Below are 6,554 nucleotides of genomic sequence, written 5' to 3' on the forward strand. Positions count from 1 at the left end.
TGTTTTAACTTTCATTTTAAAAAACTTGTTTTTTTTATTTAATTTCTGGACGTTTTTTAATTAATGCATGTTTTGATCATGGCTCTCCACACATAAATAATTAAAACGAAATTTGTATATTTCGAGTTAGTAACACAATATAGAGTTAAGAGACTCTTTCTCTTAACTCTACTTCTTAAAACGGTATAAAACTTAGCGTAAAGAGCGGGCCGTTGAGGAGGAAAAGCCCCTATCATATAAGGATTAATTTCTGTTCGTTTTAAGTTTTAATGTTGCTTCTTACTTTCAATTAAAAAAACTTGTTTTTTTTATTTAATTTCTGGACGTTTTTTAATTAATGCATGTTTTGATCTTGGCTCTCTACACATAAATAATTAAGACGAAATTTGCATATTATTTTTTTTTGGTTAAATGGCTTTCTCATTGTTTTAATCGGAAGATTTTGAGAAAAAAGGAGAGAGGGAGGAAGCCTTGTTGCCCTCCAATTTTTTGATTACTTAAAAAGGCAACTAGAACTTTTAATTTTTTTTACGAATATTTTCATTAGTAAAAAATATACGTAATTTACGAATTAACTTACGTAACAAACTTCTATATTCTTATGTTTTATTGTGTATATGAGGGAGTTCACCCCTCGTCGATACCTCGCTCTTTACACTAAAGCTTAAATTCTGTCCCACTTCCTTAAGAATGACCCTTGAATAACAAAGGCCGTAGAATAAATAGTTGAAATTACTAAAAATACTTTAGCGTGAAGAGTGAGGTATTACGAGGAGGTAAACCCCTCATATACGCAATAATTTCTGCTCGTTTTAAATTTTAATGCTGCTCCTCACTTTCAGTAGAAAAGACTTTTCATATTTATTTTTTCATTTTTTTTTAATAATGCTAGAAAACCCTGCGCTCCCTTCATGGAAATTTTCTTCCCCCATGATAAATTCCTACAAGGAAAGTTCCTCTAACATATCCCCCTCTTTTCACCCCCCTCCCAAACCAAAAAATCTCCCTGAAAACGTCTGTACACTTACAAATAACCATTACTATATGTAAGCACTGGTCAAAGTCTGTAACTTGTAGCCCCTCCCACGGAGACTGTGGGGGAGTAAGTCGTCCCTAAGGACATAGTTATAAGGTTTTTCGACTACGCTGAATAGAATGGCTATCTCAAAATTTTGATCCGGTGACTTTGGGAAAATAATTAGCGTGGGAGGGGGCCTAGGTGCCCTCCAATTTTTTTGGTCACTGAAAAAGGGCACTAGAACTTTTCATTTCTATTAGAATTAGCCCTCTCGCAAGATTCTAGGACCACAGGGTCGATACGATCACCCCTGGAAAAAAAAAACAAAAACAAATAAACACGCATCCGTGGTCTGCCTTCTGCCAAAAAATACAAAACTCCACATTTTTGTAGATAGGAGCTTGAAAATTCTACAATAGGGTTCTCTGATACGTTGAATCTGATGGTGTGATTTTCGTTAAGATTCTATGACTTTTAGGGGGTGTTTTCCCCTATTTTCTAAAATAAGGCAAATTTTCGCAGGCTCGTAACTTTTGATGGGTAAGTCTAAACTTAATAAAACTTATATATTCAAAATCAGCATGAAAATGCAATTCTTTTGATGTAACTATTGTTATAAAAATTCAGTTTTTTAGAGTTCTGGTTACTATTGAGCCAGGTCGATCCTTACTACAGTTCGTTACCACGAACTGTTTGAAAAAGAAATAACTAAACTTAAAGTACACTGCTCTGCGACAAAACTCACGTTGAGACCCATAAATATAAAAGATTCTTCACTAACACGCAGTACGGCTCCCACTTCACTCTTCAACACAACCACACGCCTCCTCATTATATATTTTTTTTTCAATCTTAACCATAGGGTTCCTCCCTCCCTCCCCGGACGTACAACCACCTCACCTGAATATACTAAAAAATCTAAACTTCATCTAATTTAATCTATCTTTCTTTTTTTATCTTTCACTTATTGACCTTTAATTAAATATTTATTTAAATTATTTTTGAAAGACCCGAGGGAGCTCCTAAATCTCAGCTCTTTTGGAAGCATGTTCCACACTTTAGCACATGCTACACCCGGGGAAAAATCTGAACCTACTGTTGGAATTCGTCTCACTTGAAGGTCAAAGGCAGAGGGCGTGTTTCGATTATGTTGTTCAGATATCAACCGAAACAGATTGTGGAAGGGAGATGGAAGTAAACCGGATAAAAATTTAAAAACAAAAATTAAGCACGAGAGACGATAAAGGGAAACAAGGGACAGATAGTCGTCTACATTTCCAATAATTTTCAATGCACGCTTGTGGATTGAGTCAAGTCTCTTCTACTACCAGCATCAACACCAGCACCAACACTAAAAGAAGATTCATTGTTGTCCATACTTTTGACAAGTGTTGCAGACCTAATGCCTTATTCCTATCGTGGGCTATGTAAAAGACTCTCGACTTATCTAACCAAAACTGAACGAGCTCAAATTGATGCTACTGGGAATCAAGTTATAATCCATAACAAGAGCTACATTCTACTTGATTTGTTATCAGATTTAATAAATAAATCCTATTTGACTTGCATCTTTTGAGAGTTATTTGCTTAAATTTTTAAACTCGTCGAACTTCCTCAAAAGTCTTATTGGTAATATGCATATTTTAAAACTATTAATGAAATTTAGTCAAATATGAAAAGATTATTTTAAATCATTTTTTGAAAAAAATGGCAAGTCAAGTGCTAATGATGACTTGACAATAGTAGGGGGACTCAAGCGAAGGCGTCTTAATATCACTGCATCACCGTCACCTGTTAGTACAAAAAAAGGGCAGTGGACACTTCACTTCGTTTTTACCCTCAATATGGTTGAAATGTTGAAATATGTTTATTGGGTTACTGGTGAAACGGGAATTTCAAGCCCCCCCCCCCCCCATACTTGCTCAAGTCACTGGACTTGAAAAAAAGCAAGTGGCAGAGTATTTACAGAATGAATAATGTTACACCCTACATCGTAATAACATAGTTCGTAGTAGTTACTATCGAAAAACTAAAGCCTTTTCCAATTGCAAATATTACTAGAAGATCTTTTGACACTAGATGAGTTTCAACGGCGTCACAATGAGCCATACGAGCACATCTTACTTGTAATCAGTGTTTTTAGTTGCTATGCATAAGCCATTCCGTTGTGATCAAAGAGAGGTAAGGAAGTTACTAAAACTCCTGAATCCGGTCTTAGTCAGGATTTTTATTTGAAGATTCCAACGGATCGGGTAGTTACTCTGTTAATCCACATGTAAAAAAGGTTATTTTGAAATGTAATACAATGCTTTTTCATAGTCATAGTCCAATAAAGGCAGGAATGACTAAACGGTTGATAAGAACTATTCGACTTTTAATTTCAAGACATTGTGAAGAGGATGCCGTTGCTCTTTTCGATTGTATTCTCAGAGATTCATATGGTATCCTGATAAAAGATTCTACATATGAGATAAAAGTTGGACCACACGATTGGCCAACCCTTGTAGGCTATAAATAGATAGAAGCTCTTAAGTCGGGTGAATATACCTATGTCACACCAAAATTAAAAGACTTTGGTAGTATGAATTATTTTTTTTTGTACAATAAATAGAAAAATCTTTGCTCGTAATAATGGTGCATTCCAGTTTAATTATCCAATGGAACATTGCAAGATTTACATTAGCTCACCCACTGACAATGAAATGACTCATCTCAATAATAACCTAAGAGATGTACTTGGTTAAAAAAAAATATAATCAATGGTGAAAATGCTGGAGCTGTAAGTGGAATGGATAGTGTAATTTTCCATATTATCTACCCGGTTTCATCTCTGATAGTTATATGCTTCCTTATGCATCTTCTGTTGAGAAATCAAGAGCTGGTAATTCAAATATCTCCCTTCTACGTGTTCTTGAACAAAAAACTACCCACGAGCACGCTCATCACTACAATGCAAAGCATCTTCAGTATATTCTTGTAAATACTTTATTTTTGGAACTCTGCCAGTTAACAATAAGAAGTGAATTAGGCGATCCTTTAGTATTAACGAAAGGTTTGGCTGCGATTAAATGTCATTTTCGACCCGTTCAACGACAAGATCGCTATTAGAAAAGTACATTTGTTTGTCCTGATATTGATTGCTATGTTACTGCTGTCAAACCAAAATAATTGGCTCATGAAATGAACTATTAAAAAGCTTGTTCGTCAATGTCAGGTTCTGGTTTTGACAGTCGGTTTGCTAAGTTATTTCGCTCTAATATATTGGTTGGTTGCTGCAGATTTTGCATCTTCTATACTGCACGATTGGGGGGCTGGTAAATATTTTAAAGAAAGAATCCCATAAAATCTTAGGTCCAGTGGACGGTCCCTCGGCAAGCGATTAAAATCAAGATAAAGAGTGAAAGGTTTAAAAAGGTCAAGAAAAACCTCATCTCTCATCAGTCTTGTGATAAATAAGATGACTCTTATGATAACAAAAAAACTGTTAGATCAGAAAAGGGTTTCTTTCTTTTCCCAAACAGAAATGACATGTCTATCACACAAGGAATCCCGTACAGAGTCACCTTACCTCTAAATCTTTTCAATGCAGAAATTGTAGATGCAAGTGTAAATGGCTACTATGAATAATTCTACCCACCAGAACCCTTTTCTGAAAACATACATTTTCAAATTTATTCCGATGAAGACTACTTCATAGATTTATCTTCCACATTCATTGATTTGAAAGTTGTGGTGACAAAAAGTCAGATAATAAAACTCCCACCGCTTTACCCCAGGAAAACTGTATCCTACACAATTTGCTTAGACAAACTTTTGTCTGCATAAATGGAACATTGGTGAGCGCTTGCAGCAATCTATCGAAATATCCAAACTAAATACAATTTATGCTGATGACTTCAAAGTCTTATAAGAAATTGACAGGTTTGGTGATTGACTACGATATATATCGTATGTCGATACTGATGGTGAACTCACTTGAGCGGTGAGCAATTCTTATCATTAAGTTGGTAAACTAAATCATGAAATACTTAATATCCTTCAATGGATACCTCCCGATGTTAAAATAGACCTAAAGCTACAACTCACCCCGTTCAATTTCATTTAAAAAAAAAAACACTTGATGCAGCACCCGATAGAAATGTCAGCCTCACCTCGGCAATACATGTAACGAATACAACATGTTACAAGTTTTGTAGGATTTGCGATTGAAAAAGTAAGAGCCTAAGAAACAATATCAAACTGCTCGTTCCTCACACAATCAACGCCATATTAAGAACTGGTTCAAAATATATACACCGCAACAGCAATAGCATTAGTATCAATAGCAAAATTTCTTCAAAACATCCCTTGGCATTTGTAAAAAAGGGTCACTGCATACGACCAAGAACAAGCTCATCACACGAATTTGAAATATATGGTTTTCCTCTCTTGTGTGTAAAATAAATGGAATTATTTTACACAATTTATCCTTTTTTAAATCATATCAAACCATATATAAATTGACAATGCAATCCTAGGATGGAGATTCACATCTCTTTGAAAATAGTATAGCTGATACAATGTTTGCAAAAATTCACGGTATCATTATATTGGACTTTTCCGATGCTCAAGATCTGACTATTGTCTGAACGGGCACTAGATGTTAAGAATGTACCTTTGCCGAGCCATTGACGGAGAGTGTCTTAAACTCACTTAATCAATTTGAAACCTATTGGGAAATTACCCCCGACGGTAGTTTTCATTTAGACTTGGCGACATGAACACAAATCAAATAATTGATGTATTTATTTTGGATATATGCCTACTTATTATATCTATTTGTGAAGTCAATGATACTATGATGATTCATACTGTAAAATTCAAATATTTCAATGTGCTTATTTGTATTTATGTCACACATGATATTCCCATGTAAAGAATCGTTTTGTAACAGCCAAGTAAAAAGTCAGTCGGTTTATAATAATAATTACCATTGTCCTCACAACGATAATGTAGAAACAATAATCTCTTGTTGTTTCGACGATTGAAGCGTGGTCAAAATTCGTCTTGGCAAAACAATTTAAATCCACGACAATAAGAGTATCATAGAAATAAACTGAAATCACGTTTAGGTTTTATGTCAATCATGCCAGGGTAAGTATTTCTCTACTGATAGCACTTATCATAGCGAGAATCGGAACATAGGTATCTTCTAGGGTGAGAGTCAAAAACCTCTTCAAGATAGGAAATACGATCCTTAATTTGTACAGCATGTCCTCTGTGTAATTTACATAGATTGCATGATCTACACTTTTTGCTATAGTCATTAACACAGGGCAGTTCTCACATGTTAACCCACTGCCCAATTTGCATAATCATAGTGGACATATTTATAAATTTTTTTCACTCTGTTACACCACCAAATAGAAATTGACATGGGATCAGTAGGTATGCTCTTTTTTATTTCGAGAGAGAGAGAGAGAGAGAGAGAGAGAGAGAGAGAGAGAGAGTTTACCTGCCCAATTCGCATAAGCATAGTGGACATATTTATAAATTT

Source organism: Artemia franciscana, chromosome 16 (assembly GCF_032884065.1).
Source record: "Artemia franciscana chromosome 16, ASM3288406v1, whole genome shotgun sequence".
NCBI lineage: Eukaryota > Metazoa > Arthropoda > Branchiopoda > Anostraca > Artemiidae > Artemia > Artemia franciscana.